Source organism: Misgurnus anguillicaudatus, chromosome 11 (assembly GCF_027580225.2).
Source record: "Misgurnus anguillicaudatus chromosome 11, ASM2758022v2, whole genome shotgun sequence".
NCBI lineage: Eukaryota > Metazoa > Chordata > Actinopteri > Cypriniformes > Cobitidae > Misgurnus > Misgurnus anguillicaudatus.
In genome coordinates, this window is record NC_073347.2 from 7,577,452 (window position 1) to 7,597,119 (window position 19,668).

Consider the following 19,668-nt stretch of genomic DNA (forward strand, 5'->3'; position numbering starts at 1 on the left):
AGTACATTTACTAGACAAATTATGTGAATGCTTTGATAAAGAGAAATGTCTTAGACTTAAATTGATCGACTGTGTCTGATTCCCAAACGTTTTTGGCAAATCATTACAATACTTAGGGGCTAAATAGGAAAAGGATCTACCACCTTTAAATATTTTTGATACTCTAGGGATAATTAAGTAACCAGAATTTTGCGACCGCAGTGTATGTGACTGATTGTATTCTAGTAATTCTCAAAGATATGAAGGTGCTAGGCCATTTAAGGCTTTAAAGGTGATTAGCATTATTTTAAAATCACACTGAAGGGGCTTATTTACCCGATAACTACCGGCTGCCTTTACATTATCCCGCTTATTACACGGCTAGTTGCCACATAAGAAAAAAAACTGGACATGAATATGAATTTGAAACATTTTATTGGCATATTTGTTTTAAATTAACATTTTTATCCTTCCGCGAAACTTTGCACAGATGCATAAAATGATTGTAATACCTATTAAGATCCTCTGCTTCATACTTGTCTGTCTCCATTTTTTCTCTTTTAGCCAGTCTTTGAGAAGTTTTAATGCCCATTCTGTATTTTTTTGTGTGTTGGCTTCGTAGCTGTCATGCTCTATTTTGTCAAGTTCAGTCTCAGTAAGCTCTCTGTGTCTTGTCGTTGTTTGTTCTTCTATCCACTATTTAAATGTTTTGTTTTGTCTGTACATGTTAAAATTAATGTCAAAATGTTCCATTCTTAATTGTGGTTGTCCAGTGTTTGTCACAAGATGGCGCCAAACAGTAATCTTTGTTGGCGCGGAGGGATTTAAAACATACAAGTACTACCGGCTATGCGTTATTACTTTGGAGCGGTTATTATTTGAAAAGAACGAACCTGCAAATGTCTCACCTGCTATGCGGCAGACATTGGAGATATGACTATTGAAGGATAGACTGCTTTAGAATAGAATAGAATAGAATTTGTATGTTGTCATTGAACTGCTGTACAGTGAAACTTCTGTAATAATTATAACCAGTGTTACACTGGGGTAATAGCACTTTGGGGAGTACTTCGACTCGCCTGAAAAGTCCGCTCCCCTTCTCCCTCTCATAATGGGAGAGGGAGGGTGTTACTGCGCCGAGTCGAAGTATTCCCAAAAGTGCTATTACGCCATAAAATATAGTTCCTTTTTTAAATCCACTTAGAAAAGAGCTACGTTTTATTTTGTACCACCAAACTTGCGGATGCAGAACGTGACATATGGGTGGGCATGGATTAAGTCCGGGTGGGCCTGAATCTATGGGTGTCACTTTTGAATAAGAAACTATAACAAGTCTATAAAATTCGTCAAAACTTCAGAACACTAATTTAAACAGCATACACACACACCCGAACTGCGCGTCACATTTTTGACATTATTGATACTTTAAATTGTAATGCAACGTGACATTTATTAAGCCTTTTTGGTAAAAAAAATATTGGGCTCTCATAGCCTACAAAAAAGAACCTGCACACAGTGACAGGAAATATAAATGAACCCAAAAAAACCTTATACTTTTTTAAATAACCTATTAAAGTGTTTAAATAAATACGGCTACTAAATGCTTAAAATGAAGCTTCTTACATCATATTCTCTTCATGCAAATCACTAAAAATATATTTTGGTTCTCACATATTTAAGTTAACTTACTAAATAAAGAAAGAAAAAGGGAATTGCTAGAATAATGTTAGACTCTGGGGTTAAACGAAATGACAAATAAATAAACATTTAACATACTTTTTGATGAGCACAAGAGCAAGCCTACTCGTGAAGAGCGGAGCTAAGGAGCGCGCATATCAGACGTGAACGAAAGGAATAATGGATTTAATGCTTTTACTTTATTTCCTGACAGTTTCACTTGTTAGTGAGGATAGTAATGGCTAACAAGATGACGCCGAATTACATACAACATAATTACCTAACTAAATCTGAGAGAATGCAAACACATTACAAAATTTTTTCCTCCGCCCGACGGCCAAGGCGCATCATTTTTTTTTAGCCCGACAGGAATTCGCCATAGCCCGTAATGGACGTCGGGCAAGAGATTTTGCGAGGTTTGTTTTGTAGAAAGACTTTCTTTAAAGTGAATTTCGTTTTGTATAAATTGTATCTTAATATTAATCAATGTTTGATCAAACAATTGCCTCGATTTAATAAATAAGAAGCAAACCAAGAACGTCTGTGGTGTGGATTGAAGTGAACCCACTATATTTCCGCAGCCTACGTCTTTCTGCTTTAATGCATTTCATTTCTTAAATTAATGTCTCAATTACACAGTAGGCTTATAGGTTGTTATGATAGGCTATTTGTTGCTTAAAAGCAATAGGCTATATTGTATAAAGTGTAGCAATAAACGTGGCGTGACTTATAGTGCTGCTATATCGCTATATCAAACAACATCACTATCACTTATAACGTGTTGTTATTCAAAATACGTTTTCTACTTGCTTGCAAAAAAAGTTCTCAAAGTGATCATGGCTGAAAGCTGCTCGGGAATATTTCATTATAACGCAACATTCAACTGCTTTAATAGTTTTTAAATAGTTATCAGGCTTACTTATAATTTTACTGTTTTTAAAATAACATGCAATAGATAAATTACACCACATAAAGTAGTATACATGTCTAACTATACAGAGTAGTATTTTTTACATTTCTGATTGGGCGGGCCAGCTGTCAATCTGGGCAGATATATTCATAGATATAGAATAATGAGAGACAAACATAATGCCTAGAGTAAGGCACCATCTTTGTAAAACTGCTTTTAAAAAAACATAAGTTAAGTACTTACTCTGGCATTTTAAGTATTTCTATGAGTTACCCCTGAAGCTAATAAATGAATGTCAAAAACACAACTGTTACAACACTGCTTATTCAATGTACAATAAACAGATGATGATGATAATAATAATAATAATGTTATTAAATTCTGAACAAAAATGTAATTCAAAATAGTCTTGTATCGTGATGCGCATCGTATTAGGGCCCTTGTATTGGGATACGTATTGTATCAGGAAATTGTTGGCGATACACAGCCCTAATACGCATGGGTAAGGAGAGATTTATGAATGGCATTACAAGATTTGTCAAACCCATGGTGTGAGTTTAGGGTGTGACTATCTTTTTCCGCTTCTCGGAACAGTAGAAAATGAGGGAGTGTTCAAAAAACTAAATTGTAAAGTCACAAAAATGACAAACCTTCACCTTTAAGAATGTCAGAATTGCTCTGGTTTAAAACTCAAATTTGGTTCTGGGCAAACACACACATACAAAATGTTCTTGTCTCATTCAATCTGTAAATCTCCTCTTTTTTAGCAGACCGGCAGCGTGTCTCTGCTGACTCAACCTCTGACATTTCCACCACAGGATCTTGTGCAGTGGCCAAAACATGGGCTGAACAGCAACGTCTGAGTGTTTAGACTTCTCTTTGTTGTTTGTAATGGCACACAGACACACACTCGTTCCTCTATTCTGACTCTGAGCAAAGATTTGTTATGGCACCTGCTTGTGGCGTCTACTGTTTCATTCACTGTAGTTCATTCACTAAGAGAGAGAGGGAGAGAGAGGAAGCATGAGCTCTTTTTACATACCCTCATATAAATATATGGTAGGCCTGTTCAAGTACTGGCATCAGAGACCATTATAGTTTGATACCGTACAGTATATACCATGCAAACGCAACACAGGCCTTAAAATTGACTGTGATCCATAGCTCATCCTTTATTCTCATTACATCTGCTGACCTGTATACATTAATCATTTAAATCAGCATGGTCAGTAGCTGCTTACTGGAAACGATAAGTGCTAAAAACACTGTGTTTGACTATGAGCTAATGTTTACATCGATTGACATTGGCACACTCAAAACGCTCAATGTTGAAACAGACTGTCACTCGGGAGGGTGAAACTCGAGCACTTTCTTTTCTCAGTAAGGGATCTGATGATGGGGTAACACCTCCATCTGCTGAGCAAGATCACATGAGCTACTTCACTATACAAGACAACACACAATTCAGCTTCATATACATTTGAGATATTAATATGAACTAAGGTGAACTTTTTGAGTACACCCCCTCCAGTGACAACTATATGGACTGTTTTTGGACATTTCTTTCTTAAAGTGTAGCTGAGAGCCACAGGTGGGTTGCAGAAGTTGTACCCTTATGTAAACAACTGTCTGAAGGAGGCGTCTCCACAGGTCACAGTCAAACAGCCATTGTTGAATAAGACAGAAAAAAGTACAGACAGAATATTATAGACCCAGGGGAGGGCCTAAGGCTAACATTACCTTTTTAAGGTTATAATGTCTCTTTTAGATGAAATTCAAGACAAACTGCTTTGAATCAAAGTGCTGGAGTAAAGCCAAACCTGTAACAATACAGTCAGTAAAGCAGAAGGAGAAAATGAAGCTCTCAGACTTATCCCTGAGCTTGTAACCTTACATCCATAGGTGACACATTTTCTCGTTTGACACCTGAGGCACTAATGTACTAATGTATGTGGATTAGTGAAGTAGCCCATACAATGCACTGGATCAACACACATAAGAGGCTGTGACCGAAGCTGACAGCTGACCTTTGACGAAAAAATCTGTGGTAGATATTACAGCTAATATCTTATGGTTCTGATGGATAAAAAATTATATTCCAGCACCATAATTCCTTAATATGTGTTCCTCATTTGCAGGCCGTTGGGACTTGGGGTGGAAAACGAAGAGAGTTGCAGCTTGAGACATGATTACGTTAAAAAAAATGATCTGAGCTGAAAAATCCCACATTTATTGTCGTGCTATTATTTTGTTTTATGGTGCTACTTAGCTGTATTTTTTAAGTTATGAAGGTTTAAATCAAAACAAACCAACTGCAGTTGAATTGATATTAATTGGAATGCACAACCAAAAAACGAGATTTCTGAACAATTAAAAAACGGTGGTTATCTCGTTTTGCAACGAAACTCTTCATTTTCAGTCTTTATCTTCTACAGTAAGTTACTGGCAACCAGCTGCATAATTACAGCAAATTTTTTACAGTGCACTGTAAAAAAATTCAGTAGAAATTGCAGCTGGGTTGCCAGTAACTTACCGTAGATTTAAATTTATGTTTTTTACTGGCAACATTTTGTTCAAAGTTAAATGAACATTAAACATTTACAAGTCTTTGTCTTTATAGAGTAAAACTAAAAAAACAGCATTAAGCAAAACATTCTTGGAAATAAAATCTGAAGCAAAAAACAGAAAAAGGTTGATGATGATTTCTGGTTTCCAGAATGCTTTGCATGAGGCTGTTATTGTATAGTTTTAATCTGTAATGATAAAGACTTGTTAATATTTAAAATGTATTTAACTTTGAACAAACTCTTGCCCGTAAATCACATAAATGTAAATCTACGGTAAATTACCGGCAACCCAGCTGAAATAACATTGTAATTTCTACAGAATTTTTTACAGTGCATGATAACATAATAATAAACATGTTTTGACAAAAATGTTAAAAAATTGATTTATCTTGTTTTGCAACGAAACTCTTTAAATGTTTCATGTTTATTTAACTTTGAACAAACTGTTGCCAGTAAATAACATAAATTTAAAATCTACAGTAAGTTACTGGCAGCTAGCTGTAATACTGTAATTCTTACAGGAATTTTTTACAGTGTAGACTTCTAGATAAATATGATCAGGGTTTGATTTTTGTGATTATATACTGTAGTTTTGTGTAAATAAGGATGTTGTGTATTCAAGACGTAGATATGAGACAGAAAGTATCTGGTTAAGAATGGGGGTTTTGGGGGGTCTTTGGGAATCCAGCTGTTAGTTCTTTAAAATGTGGGTGGTCCATCACTACAGCTCCACAGCATCAACACTGATGTACATTAAATCAGGCACAGATCCATGAGGATGGGTTTCTTTTTGGATTAACTATACTTTGCTTTATCATATGGATGTCAAAGGTTTTGCTATACAAAATCTAGTTTTGGTTTTGTTTGATTTGGAGAATCATCGTAAAAAAAATTATGGAAATTGCGAAAGTGGATAATGGGTAGATAATGGACAGAGTGACCTTCAAAGTAATAATTGACTCTGAACCACAGCTGTGTTCACGTGCTGAGACCTCACCACACAATGAGATCACACCTGTTCTGGACAAAGACACAGACCAAACAGGATAGACATATGATATAAAATAGTTTTTAAAAGATGTGTAATACGTAACTAGTTTACAAGGTGGATATAGTTTTGATATGAAGTTTCATTCATATCGTTATGTTTGATCTACATTCAGTGCTGGTGCGTTTAGTGGAGGGGGTAGTGGTGGTGCTTCATTATTGCTTTTTTCGAATAATTTTATGTTTTTTATAATTCACAACGTACAAATTTGTTGTTAAAATAGTTATGAATTCCCGTGAGATCACGATTCTCTCTCACACCAAAACCGAATTTTAATAAATTCTGTATTTTTTGCATGATTAAAATGTTACATCATCATTTTGTTTGGTTTCATATGCTGATAAATACAAATACACAAAACCTACAAAATTACAAATGACAGTACAATTACAAAATACATACTGTCTTTTCTTTTTAGATATTAGCAACACACTGCAGACTGAACAGTGCCAATTACTGAGAGTGACAGATCTGTCATCATTTACTCACTGTCATGCTGTGCCAAACCCGCATGATGTTATTTCTACAAGAGGAGAATAAAGTATCCACGTCTGTCAAGCTCACGCCAAAAGAACACAATAAAAGTGCTATAAATGTAGTCCATATATGATGAACTCCTGCTCTATTTTCAAATACTTCCATAACTTTCTGTATAAAACAGCTAAAATTAAAGTTGTTATTCACTGTTATACTTTTAGTTTATGGTGCCTTTAATGTTTTTGTCTCTTCAGATGAGGTCATTATAGAAAGATATTTTACATATGTGTCACAAATGACGGTTTGTGAGGGCGGAACCAAAAGTGTGGAAGACGGGTGAGCTGAAATTAACCTGTGCTTATAACAATCACCTACCTGTGTCCCAGCGAAGGCTCCGTGTGAGCGAAGATCCCCAATGCTGTGAGTAACGTAACCTGTGAAGTGGAATTGTACTGTGCTTATAGCAATTACTATCTGTGTTCCAACGAAGGCTCCGTGCGAGCGAAGATCCCCAGTGCTGTGAGTAACGTAGCCTGTGAAGTGGAATTGTACTGTGCTTATAGCAATTACTATCTGTGTTCCAACGAAGGCCCCGTGTGAGCGAAGATCCCCAGTTCTGTGAGTAACGTAACCTGTGAAGTGGAATTGTACTGTGCTTATAGCAATTACTATCTGTGTTCCAACGAAGGCTCCGTGTGAGCGAAGATCCCCAGTGCTGTGAGTAACGTAACCTGTGAAGTAAACTTTATCTGTGCTTATAACGATTACTTACCTGTGTTCCAACGAAGGCCCGGGTGAACGAAGATCCCCAGTGCTGTGAGTAACGTATTCTGGAAGTGGAAATTAACCTGTGCTTACAGCGAATACTTACTAGTGGTTGAAGACTCTTGGCGAGTGAGGACCCCCAGTGTTGGTTTGAAGAGCCGCGTGACTAAGGCACGGGAGACAGAGAGAAAGAGGAAGAGGGGTGAGAAAAGTAGCGATCTGCAACAAAGTAACATACCAGCAACTAACTTTTATTTGATTCTGCCTCCAGGAGAAGCGGAGCGCGCCACGGATTCCCGGGCCAGAGCTCTAAAAGAGCCCTGTCCCCAGTCCTTATCCCAAGTGGCCCTGGAGGAGAGAAGAAGACCCATTAGTTTTAAATTACCCCTTCCCCTTTTTCCCCCCTTCCTTTTAAATATTTAATAAAGATTATTTTAACGATAGTTTACTCGTCTGTCTGGTCATTGGGGTGGTCTTGGGAAACTCCTCGAGGTGGAAGAGTTGAGAGGGGTGTGACCCTTAGTATAGTCGGGTCCGCCCCCGTGGTGTGACAGATTTGGCGTAGTCGGCAGGGTTTCCACCTCGAGTTGAGCGACCAAGGCCCTCCAATGGCCGACGACGAGTTGCCCGAAGCCCCGCCCCGTGTTGTGCCTGAAAGGCCGGAAACCCCGCCCCGTGTTGTGCCTGAAAGGCCGGAGACACCACCCCGTGCCATGCCCGTGTTCCTGGGAAACCCCTGGGTGCAGAAGTATAGTGGGGTCGAGTCCGAGGTCCGTTTAACTGAGTGGAGGGCCCAGATCGAGTATTTGGCCGGCCTTCAGGGGCTGAGTGCCAGTCAACAACAGCAATTTGTATTAAACTCACTAGGAGGAGAAGCCCGGCGAGAAGTACAAGCCGCCCCCGAGGCCGTTTGAGCCACCGCCCAGACCATATTCCATTTCCTCACCGAGCAGTATGGTGATACCACCCCTGTGGCCGTCCTGAGGTCGCAGTTCTTTAATTGCAAGCAGGGCCCCCACCAGTCTATTCGAGCCTTCGCCCTGAAGCTGCGCGAGCAGTATACACGCCTACAGCGACGACGAGATCATGGGTTGGGAGATGAGGAGACCCTGTTAAGGGACCAGTTCCTGCTAGGGCTACGGGAGGGCCCCCTACGTCAAAACCTCAGAGTACAGTTTAGAAGAGACCCTGAACTTACGTTTGATGACCTGAAGAAGGAGGCCATGGCCTTGGAAGGCGACCAAGCAGAAGTAAAGGAGGCCCCCGTATGTGCAGCAGTGAGTGGCCCGGCGGCAGCCGCGGAGGTATCAGACTGGAAACAAGCATTGAAGATGGAGCTCCTAAAGGACGTGCGAGATCAGATGGCCGAACTAACTAAGGCCCTGGTAGGGGAACTGCGCCTAGGGCCGGGAAGGAAAGAAGAAGGGCCCGCCCCCCGAGAACGGACGTACTCTGATCGAGGCCGAGATGTGATGAGGCGGCCCTGGCAGGCTAGTCGGCCCAGGTTCGAGTGGGACGAGCAAGGGAGGCCCATTTGCAATCGGTGTGGGACCGCAGGGCATGTGAGTAGGCAGTGCGGACCACGAAGAGCCTCCGAGGGGGGTTTTTAAGACGACCGGCCACAGTGGGTCATGTGGTCGGCGCCCCCCAAAGTGACCCCCATAGAAGAATGGAACCCAAGGACGGGATGATTGGGCTTAGCCCAACAGTGGAGGCCCAGGTATGTGGCACCACGGTGCGCTGTCTCGTTGACACTGGTTCCCAGGTCACCTTATTCTCCGAAAGCTTGTCCCACGAGTAATTTGGAGCCTACCCCGCATACAAGGCTGAAGCGCCCTGGCTTACCCTGAAGGGGGCGAACGGCTTAGAGATCCCCTACATCGGCTATCGACTTACCGACTTTGAATTGTATGGAGTACGAGTTCCTCAGAAGGGGGTCATCATCGTACAGGACCATTGCCTTGGCCGTCATCGAGCCCTCCTGGGTATGAATGTTCTCTCGGAGTGCTGGGAGGAGCTATTTCGGGCTAGGCCCGTTCAGACAATACCGAGGGCCGAGCGGCCAGGCTGGGAACGAGTAGTGGCCGACTGCAGGCGAGTGCAGCTGGCTAAGAGCCGAGATGGCCGAGAAGAAGTTGGACGAGTAGCATGTCGATTTGCATTGTCGGTGCCAGCAAAAAGTGAAGCCATAGTGTGGGCCAGGGTGCCACAGCAGCATCAAGGCCCCGAGAGCTGGGTGTTGGTCGAACCCCACGAAGACTGCACACAGGTGAGAGTGGCCCAAGGACTGACGGTGGTGCGGCGGGGCCGAGTACCAGTAAAGGTCTGTAATGAAAACCCCTACCCAGTACACTTACATAAGCACCAGCGGCTGGTGACGGTGACGTCGGTCGAGGGCCATCAGGTGCGGGATAAGGAGGATGTGAGTTTCCGGCGGGTGCATCCTGCAGTAGTTGAGGTAGCACTAACGCAAGCAGAAGGAGCATCTAGGACGAGGGAGAAAAAGGTACCGGCCCATTTGACAGGGGACTCCTTACGAGGAGAGGACCTGGAACAGGAACAGGCAGAAGAGCTGTGGAAGTTACTGGAGAGATGGCAACACGTGTTTTCTACCCATGATGAAGACTATGGGTGTACGACGGTAATACGACACAGTATCCCTACGGGAGAAGCTGCACCGAGTCGGGAGCGGTATCGGCCGATACCCCCCCACCTTATACACAGAAGTGAGGACTCTCCTACAAGGTATGCTGGAGCAGGGGATTGTGCGGGAGAGCAGCAGCCCATGGGCGGCACCTATAGTGCTGGTCCAGAAGAAGACGGGGGCATGGAGGTTCTGTGTGGACTATAGGAGGCTGAACCAACTGACCAAGAAAGATGCGTTCCCCCTGCCTCGTATTGAGGACTCGCTGACAAGTCTGACCAAGTCTGCATGGTATTCCACCTTGGATTTGGCCAGCGGGTACTGGCAGGTACCGGTTGAGGAACGGGACCGAGAGAAGACCGCCTTTACCACGCCTTTTGGTCTTTTTGAGTGGGACCGGATGCCCTTCGGTCTTTGCAACGCTCCCGCCACCTTCCAGAGACTGATGCAACGATGCTTGGGAGGTCAGTTAATGGAATCTGTGCTAGTATACCTTGATGATGTGATTGTGTATTCCCCAGACTTCGAGACTCACCTGCAACATCTGGAAAAGGTGTTCCGAGAGATGGAGAGGTACGGGCTGAAGCTACAGCCAGAAAAGTGCCACCTGCTGCGCCGTAAGGTGCAGTTCTTGGGACACGTGGTGAGTGCGGCTGGCGTGGCCGTTGATCCCGGGAAGGTATCTGCAGTTCGGGACTGGGAGGCCCCTAGGACTGTAAGGCAAGTGAGATCGTTCCTAGGCTTTGTAGGGTACTATCGGCGATTTATAAAGGGGTTTTCAAAGATTGCCAAACCCTTGAACCAGTTACTGGTCGGGACCGGGCGACCACGAGGGCGGGGATCCCCTACGGTGGAGTGGACCACAGAGTGTGAGACGGCCTTTAGGGTTCTGAAGCAAGAATTAGTACAAGCCCCGATTTTGGCATATGCTGACTTCTCCCAACCATTCTTACTCTATACAGATGCCAGCAACCTGGGCCTGGGAGCGGTGCTCGCACAGAAACAGGATGGAGTGGAACGGGTGATCGCCTACGCTAGCCGGAGTCTCCACCCCGCTGAAAGAAATGATGCCAATTACCAGAGGTGTCAAGTAACGAAGTACAAATACTTCGTTACCTTACTTAAGTAGATATTTTGGGTATCTATACTTTACTTGAGTAATTATTTTTCAGACGACTTTTTACTTCTACTCCTTACATTTTCACACAATTATCTGTACTTTCTACTCCTTACATTTAAAAAATCGCCTCGTTACTTTTATTAATTTCAACTTGTTTTCTTTTTTACATTACGGCTTGTCATCGTTAAAAAACCTATCTTGATAAATTGCATCATCCAGATGAATGCGACTGTGATTGGTTGAGAAGTATAAACATACACCATTCCGACTCCCTATTGGTTTGTACGCAATCCCCGCCCCCCAGCTGACTGCAGATGATCAAAAGTTTGTTCGATGCTGCTGCACAGAGAAACATAAAAGAACCGCGAGAGCGATTAGAAAGCATGCAGAGTGTCTCCCCTCGCGATGCTTTGATATCATCCGCCATCTGTTTGTACAGTAACAGAACGCGGCATTCTGTCTTCAAATGGAAAAGTACGAAATAAAACTCACGCATCACTTTCAGGTCAGTTCACATTCACAAGCCTGTGTAAATATATAGCTGGCTGCTGACACCAATCCATCTGTGTGATTTAAATAGTGTAACAATACATATCATGTAACTTCAGTTGTTCAACTTAAATGACATTGTGCTGCGTTGTTTTGAAGCATGGCAAAGATATCTAGGCTAAAGACATTGTTGTTTTGTATATGCTAATAACTGCCGTAAATTTTATTTGCATTAACAAAACCTACTTAGCTGAATGCTTGAGTGTTAAATCAATGAAACACATAACCATGCATACCAACTTTTGCTTTTGTTAATAGACATCAGCTGTTTCCTTAAACCTGACTTTTAATTTACTTACAATAAAGACATTTAGTAATTCTCCAAAATTGCTTGGATTTATACTGACTAAAGTAAAGTATACAAAAGTCCATTAGCTACACAAGTACAGATGCAGAAATATAGGCTTTAATATATAATTGCATATTTGTAGTTTGTGTTGCTGTCAAAATACAATTATAAATGATAACACTAGCATATTTGTATTCTCACACATACTATAGTTGTGTGTGATTTTGTTGTTTTTTAACTTAAGAGGGCACCACTGTAAAAGTTTGGCCACCAGCGGCACTGCTCTGAAGATTGACTTTTTGCACCATTACAATATTTATAGGCAACTAGTCATTATATCTTCCTCTCTATGGAACACATGTTAATGCTCAGTAGTACACATATATGGTTCTTTAATGCAGTTGTTATCAAACATTTTTTGCGGCCTGCCTTGTGTAGAGTGGATTGACATAAACATTCTAAAACTTAAAATTTGAATTAAACAAAACATTTTAAATTATACAATTTATTGCTTTTGTTTAGTAGCCTTATTTTTCTGAGGTTTAATTACACAGAATTTATAATAAAGTAATGTATTTCATAAAATATTATAAAACTGGGGCCCCTGGCACCATCTGGCGACATCCAGTTTGAGAACCACTGCTTTAATGTATTTGTTTGCATTGTATTGAAATGCGTTCATTTTTAATAGGCATATACCGTATGTGGTTGAAACAGATAGCCTAGTGCAGGGGTAGGCAACATGGAGTGCCGATGTCCTGCAGTGTTTAGCTCCAGGTCTAATCAAGCAGACCTGAACAAACTAATAAAGGTTAAAGTCACCTGAAACTACAGGTAACCAAGGTTTAAAAAGGGTTGGAGCTAATCTGCAGGACATCGACACTCCAGGACTGACGTTGCCTACCCCTGACCCTAGTGCATCCCAAATTTTTTAACATTAACATTTTAATAATAGTTATTATGGCCTTTAGAAACATTTTTTAGAGGAGATAGGGTAGTGCCCAAAAGGCCCCTGTGGTGCGGCCTAGGCTTTTTTCTCTAATGACATTTTTTTCCTTACATTACTTTTACTTTTATACTTTAAGTAGTTTTGAAACCAGTACTTTTTCACTTTTACTTGAGTAAAAAGCTTAAGTTGATACTTCAACTTCTACAAAAGTCTTTTTAAACCCTAGTATCTATACTTCTACTTGAGTAATGAATATGAATACTTTTGACACCACTGCCAATTACAGTTCCTTCAAGCTTGAACTGCTGGCGCTAAAATGGGCCCTGAGTGAGAAATTCAAGGATTACCTCTGGGGAGCCAAGGTAACTGTGGTCACTGATAATAACCCTCTGGTACATTTGCAGACGGCCCAGTTGGGAGCAGTAGAACAGCGATGGGTGGCCCAGCTAGCCAATTACGACTACCAGCTGCAGTACCGTCCGGGGCGGGAACACACCAACGCAGATGCCCTTTCCCGGTTGCCAGCAAGGGAAGATTCTAGGGGCCCGGCCCCACTCGAAGGAGAACAAAGAGAGGAAGGACTGATGGTCGGAGTAGTGGAGGCGCCTGGGAGCCGACAGGAGGCAGCACCTGTAAGTTGGGGATGGGACCCCCAGCGTTGGAAGGCTAGGCAGCAGGAGGATCAGGAGCTGCGGAATCTGGGCGAGTGGCTTAGGCAGGCCCGGCGACCGACCCCCGCCGAGAGACAAGCCCAGACAGAGGTGGGTCGTAAAATACTGGGACAGTGGGAGAGATTGAAGTTGAGCGAAGGTGTATTGTGTAGGACCATACGGGACCCGGGGACCGATGAGGAGGTTAGCCAGATTGTGGTACCGGCCAACCAAGTCCGGGCACTGCTGGAGGCCTACCATGACCAGATGGGACATCAGGGGCAGGAACGCACCATGTCGTTGCTACGCCGACACTTCTATTGGCCAGGGATGGAGATTTCTGTGAGTACGTTCATTCAAGCATGTCCCCGATGTACTCTGTTTAAATCCCGGCAGGAACCCCGAGCACCGATGGTCCCGATTCACCACCATCGTCTCCACTTCGCATATGAACAGGTCAATAAGAAGATCCAGGCGGCCGGGGAAAAGAACAAGAGGATGATGACCGGACGGCACGGGACGCCCCCTTGCTCCCTGGAGAGAGGGTACTAGTCCGGGACAATCGGCGACTAGGTGGAGGCAAGCTGAGTGATCGGTGGGAGGCGAGGCCGTACATTGTGCAACGGCAGCAGAGACCGGGGCAGCCGGTATACACGATCCGGCCAGAAGGGAAGCCTGGACCGGATCGGGTGGTTCATCGGAACATGATCCGCCCCTGTCCAAACTATCCCCCACTAGCCACAGAGGTAGCTCCTAAGGAGCCAGAGACTGCTGCTCCTTGGTACGAAGGGTGGGTTATCTTCCCAAGAGGCCCGATAGAGGGACCGGCTCAGGCGGCCCCAAGAGAGCCCGAGAACTTACCTGTTGAAGCGGGTTTAGTGAACGAAGTAGCCCAAGAGGCTCCAGGAGAGCCGGATGATTTACCTGCCGAGGAAGCCCCAGAGCCCCTACCACAGCGTCCCCAGCGGGAAAATCGAGGACGGCCGCCTATCCGGTATGGAGAGTGGGTTACCGGAAGCGGTTCTAGGGACTAGAACCATTTCGGCGGGGGAGGATGTCACAAATGACGGTTTGTGAGGGCGGAACCAAAAGTGTGGAAGACGGGTTCCGCCCGATGATGGTTCCGCCCGGACGCTTTACCCTGAACACCGGAATTTCCGGGGTTTCCCCGAAGCCGAAATTAAGCCTGATTACGCTCAGGTGGGGTTAATTTACACAGCGGTTGCTAATAGGCTGACAAGGAGAAGAGTCAGAGCTTAAAAAGACCTTTGAAGAGATCAAACGGGGTGCTTGTGGTGTACTTTGTATACGCTGTGTTGCTGCTTTGCAGACGGACTACGCTGGCTTGATCGTTCCCCTGGGGAAGAGAGAAAGGCACAGTCAGCTAGCGAAGGAATACTGGGAGACTTCACTCGTGAGAGAGCGGACACAGAGCATTCAACAGGGCAGATATTAGAAGTCATTGACAACGAAGAGTGAGTAACAGCTGTAGTACTTATCTGTATAAAACTTGAAAGAGGAGTTGCTTGGTGTGTGTTTTCCTTGTGTTTGAGGTCCCTGGCCCCACTGGAGAGGAAAGCGTGGGCGAGCCGCGGGTTGACCGGAAGCACGGACGAGACAATTGGTAGGACGCACCGTTCACCAATAAAGCAGTGGCCCTGTGGGAAAAAGGAAGCGCAGGTGAGCCAGAGGAGCGATAAACAACACGCCGGGCCTGTGAATAACACACATCTCACTCTCATTGGTGGTCCAGCTATCGCACAACTATCCTCTCGAGGTAGTCGTAGCCAGGCGGCGAGGGCGATCTAAAAAATCACGTGAAGTTGTATAAGAGTGCTGTGGGTGAGTCTCACTGATTGATGGTGTTTATGCTTTACTTGCTGTGTGTATGCTGTGCTTGTAGCGTCCAATCTGCCTAGCCTCAGACGAGCCGCGAGACGACGACATCTGTTGTGGCCTGGGCCCTAAGGAGAGCGAGGAAAATTAAGCCCTGTGCCCTGGGTGTGTCAACGAGAGCTTCGTTCTGCCATAGAGCAGACAGTGGTGAAACCCAGTGAGTATTATAGAAAGTGTACCGTGCGGATTGAGGGTTATAGCTGTGTGTGTACTGACCTTTCCAACAGAAGCTCGTGGTGAGCGGAGCCCCGACGAAAGTTCGCCCCAACTCGGGACCCCGGCCGTGGAAGTAGGAGGGGGAGTTTGGGAAGCGTTCGGCTCCGTGCCACTGGACCCACCAGTCCCTACAACGCCCGGACAGCTTGAGTGGATGGGCGAAGAAATACGGTGTACCAACGCTGTAGCGAAGATCCACTGTCTGCAAGCGAACGAAGACATCCAGTGCTGAGGGTAATGTAACTGGTGAGCTGAAATTAACCTGTGCTTATAACAATCACCTACCTGTGTCCCAGCGAAGGCTCCGTGTGAGCGAAGATCCCCAATGCTGTGAGTAACGTAACCTGTGAAGCGGAATTGTACTGTGCTTATAGCAATTACTATCTGTGTTCCAACGAAGGCTCCGTGCGAGCGAAGATCCCCAGTGCTGTGAGTAATGTAGCCTGTGAAGTGGAATTGTACTGTGCTTATAGCAATTACTATCTGTGTTCCAACGAAGGCTCCGTGTGAGCGAAAATCCCCAATGCTGTGAGTAACGTAACCTGTGAAGAGAAATTGTTCTGTGCTTATAGCAATCACCTACCTGTGTTCCAACGAAGGCCCCGTGTGAGCGAAGATCCCCAGTTCTGTGAGTAACGTAACCTGTGAAGTGGAATTGTACTGTGCTTATAGCAATTACTATCTGTGTTCTAACGAAGGCTCCGTGTGAGCGAAGATCCCCAGTGCTGTGAGTAACGTAACCTGTGAAGTAAACTTTATCTGTGCTTATAACGATTACTTACCTGTGTTCCAACGAAGGCCCGGGTGAACGAAGATCCCCAGTGCTGTGAGTAACGTATTCTGGAAGTGAAAATTAACCTGTGCTTACAGCGAATACTTACTAGTGGTTGAAGACTCTTGGCGAGTGAGGACCCCCAGTGTTGGTTTGAAGAGCCGCGTGACTAAGGCACGGGAGACAGAGAGAAAGAGGAAGAGGGGTGAGAAAAGTAGCGATCTGCAACAAAGTAACATACCAGCAACTAACTTTTATTTGATTCTGCCTCCAGGAGAAGCGGAGCGCGCCACGGATTCCCGGGCCAGAGCTCTAAAAGAGCCCTGTCCCCAGTCCTTATCCCAAGTGGCCCTGGAGGAGAGAAGAAGACCCATTAGTTTTAAATTACCCCTTCCCCTTTTTCCCCCCTTCCTTTTAAATATTTAATAAAGATTATTTTAACGATAGTTTACTCGTCTGTCTGGTCATTGGGGTGGTCTTGGGAAACTCCTCGAGGTGGAAGAGTTGAGAGGGGTGTGACCCTTAGTATAGTCGGGTCCGCCCCCGTGGTGTGACATATGTTCTCTGTTTGTGTTCCACAGAAATATTTTATGCATCCTGTAAAAAAAGATTTTTTTGGTATAACTTAAAAAAATAAGTGTTCGTGCTGCCTTAAAATTTTGAGTTAATTGAACTTAAAAATATTAGTTGATTTTTGATCACAAAAATTACACAACTTTTCTGTGAGTTAACTCAATTTAAAACTTTAAGGCAGTACCTTTTAAAGCAAACCTTGGTAACACATCATTTGGATAGGGCACACTCAAACTTTTGCTGGGTTATTTTTAATCAAATGCTGGGTAAATATTGGCTTATTTATTAACCCAATGTGTTCTGTTCGATATTTACCCAGCATTGGGTAAAAATAACCCCGCAAAATTTTAAAAGGATTTGTGTATGCATGGATGCACAAAGGTGACCAGGACCGGACTCATTTTCAGCCCTGGAGTTTCTAGACTGGCCCACTTTAGCTCACAATAATTAAATCCTCAGTTGCCTATAAGTCTGCAAAAGTGCACTGTTCTCTGCAGCCTTGCAATTCATTGTATTCTTTAAATACATAATTTTCAATTTAATACAAATACAGTAGTCTAAACATTTATTTTTTGCCATAATTGCAGCCCTACCATAAGGTATTTTAATATTATTCAATTAAACTTATTCAAAAACTACTTAAAGGCAATAAATGTTTTCTATTTTTAAAAAAGTGTGTGTCTTGAGATTACCTGTTGGGTTGAAAAAGTTTGAAACCCCTGGTATACACTACACAAGCAAGATTGATCAAGTATACAGGGGAAACAGATGGAAAAATAAAAATTCCTTAACTTAATCATGTATATTGCCAAATTACATAAGGTAGGCCTACCTTGTGTCAAAAAAGAACAAAAAATATTGGACTTTCATATTAACTTTTTTGCATCAAATAGATTTCTGTTACTCTTGCAATAGATGATGAATAATGACTATTCAGACAGTTCATTGTTACATCTATGACTTAGATTTTAAAAAATTAGAAATTGTGGTAAAAAAAAACGGCCGGCCCACCGGCAATTCTCTTGGTCCTCCCAATGGCCAATACGGGCCTGGAGGTGACTAAATCCGCTGCATTATGTGTGCCGGGCCAGTACATGACAATAGGATACACTTACATGCAACCAAATAATCCATTTGTAATCATATTGATGGCTCAATTGTATTGAAAAGCCTTCATGTAAACACCCTAATCAATATGATTGAGGATGATCGGATGCAAATTTGGATCGTATTGAAGGAGGTGGTGTAGTATGATCTGTAAACCAATCAGCAGGAGAAAAGTACGCATGTAAACGCATGAATTGTAGTATTTTTACAATCGAGTGCATAAATACATTGTGCACATGCACAGAACATTTGTGCTCAAGTTCAAGGTTTTTTTTTTTTTAGTTTTGAGCTACTGTTTAAATTGTTTTCACCAGTTGTTTTTTCTGCGGGTTAAAGATAAAAGGATTTTGTTCACAAGTTATTAAAATGCACAAATACTTATAACACAAAACGTTATCTTTACAGCATATAAAATGTGTAAAATCTCAAAGGTTTACACTTGTCAAAAATAAATAAAAGTATTTTCCCTTTATGAGAGATCCAGTTGCACAATCCGTTAACCCGGGTGCAGTAAAAATCCATTTGAAGGACTGGTCGAGTTCATAAAACCCACTTATAACCATCTTTTGATTGAGGCAATGAACAGAGTTAAGTTTACCCACATGACAACCGAGTTTTCTCATACATGTTGATGGGAGAGTCAAATAATACACTCACTCAAAGAAAAAGAGGAAGAGAATAAAAAAGACTGGCGGACCTGTGTTCAGACCTTTCCCTTTTAACACATGTTGTTAATTACACAAGCGTGTTTGACAAAGAGTTCAAATTGCAGTGTTTTCTACTCAAACAACTCGCGCACAATTATTCTGCCAAGGTTTGTATGCGTTGGCACGTCGTTTCATCTCTACTATTGTTTGGTTAGTTATTAGTGCCTGTTTTCTCAGTGCGTGTATGTGTGTAAAGTGCAGCTTCACATGGGCCTCATGATGACTAAATAAAGTCTCCTGTTAATACTCTGATCTTTACCCTGCATAGACAGCCAGTGAGAGAAACGCACAGACGCTTCCCAAGAGTATTCGGTGAACAACGATTTACAGATCTCTTAAAATATACTTATGGTTACCTCATGATCAACCAGACCATACAAAGCATCAAAGTATGTGTAGCAAACCAAAATTGCAATATATACATACATTAAAGGCACAAGATGCCGTTTTTGCCACTAGAGGTGCACAAAACAATAACAAAGATGTAGCTTGATGGTGCTGCAGGTCAAAATGCAGATGGAAATCAATTCAAGTCCGCTACTATTTAGTACTGTTCACTTGAATGCTTCCGTGTTAAATCATAAAGAGCTTTCTGTTTGGTTTATAACATCAACATTAACCTATTAATCATATTAATATGTTGTAGAGGGGAGTTAGAACAATATAAGACTTTCCCAAACACATTTTTATTGGTTCAAAAAAAGTGTCTGTTGTAGTTGCTGGCAAAGGATCCAGGTATGAATTTTTGTCAATATCGCACACACCTAGGCTGC

At 42.9% G+C, this 19,668-nt stretch overlaps 1 long non-coding RNA gene across 1 annotated transcript; it reads right to left on the bottom strand.

Annotated features, from left to right (window-relative positions):
* Positions 1-7,058: 7,058 nt before the first annotated feature.
* Positions 7,059-17,058, bottom strand: LOC141368777 (uncharacterized). The gene is made up of 3 exons (XR_012372035.1): positions 16,478-17,058; positions 16,022-16,378; positions 7,059-7,506 (listed from the first exon to the last, which is right to left on the bottom strand). It is a non-coding gene; the product is annotated as an uncharacterized lncRNA (long non-coding RNA).
* Positions 17,059-19,668: the final 2,610 nt, after the last annotated feature.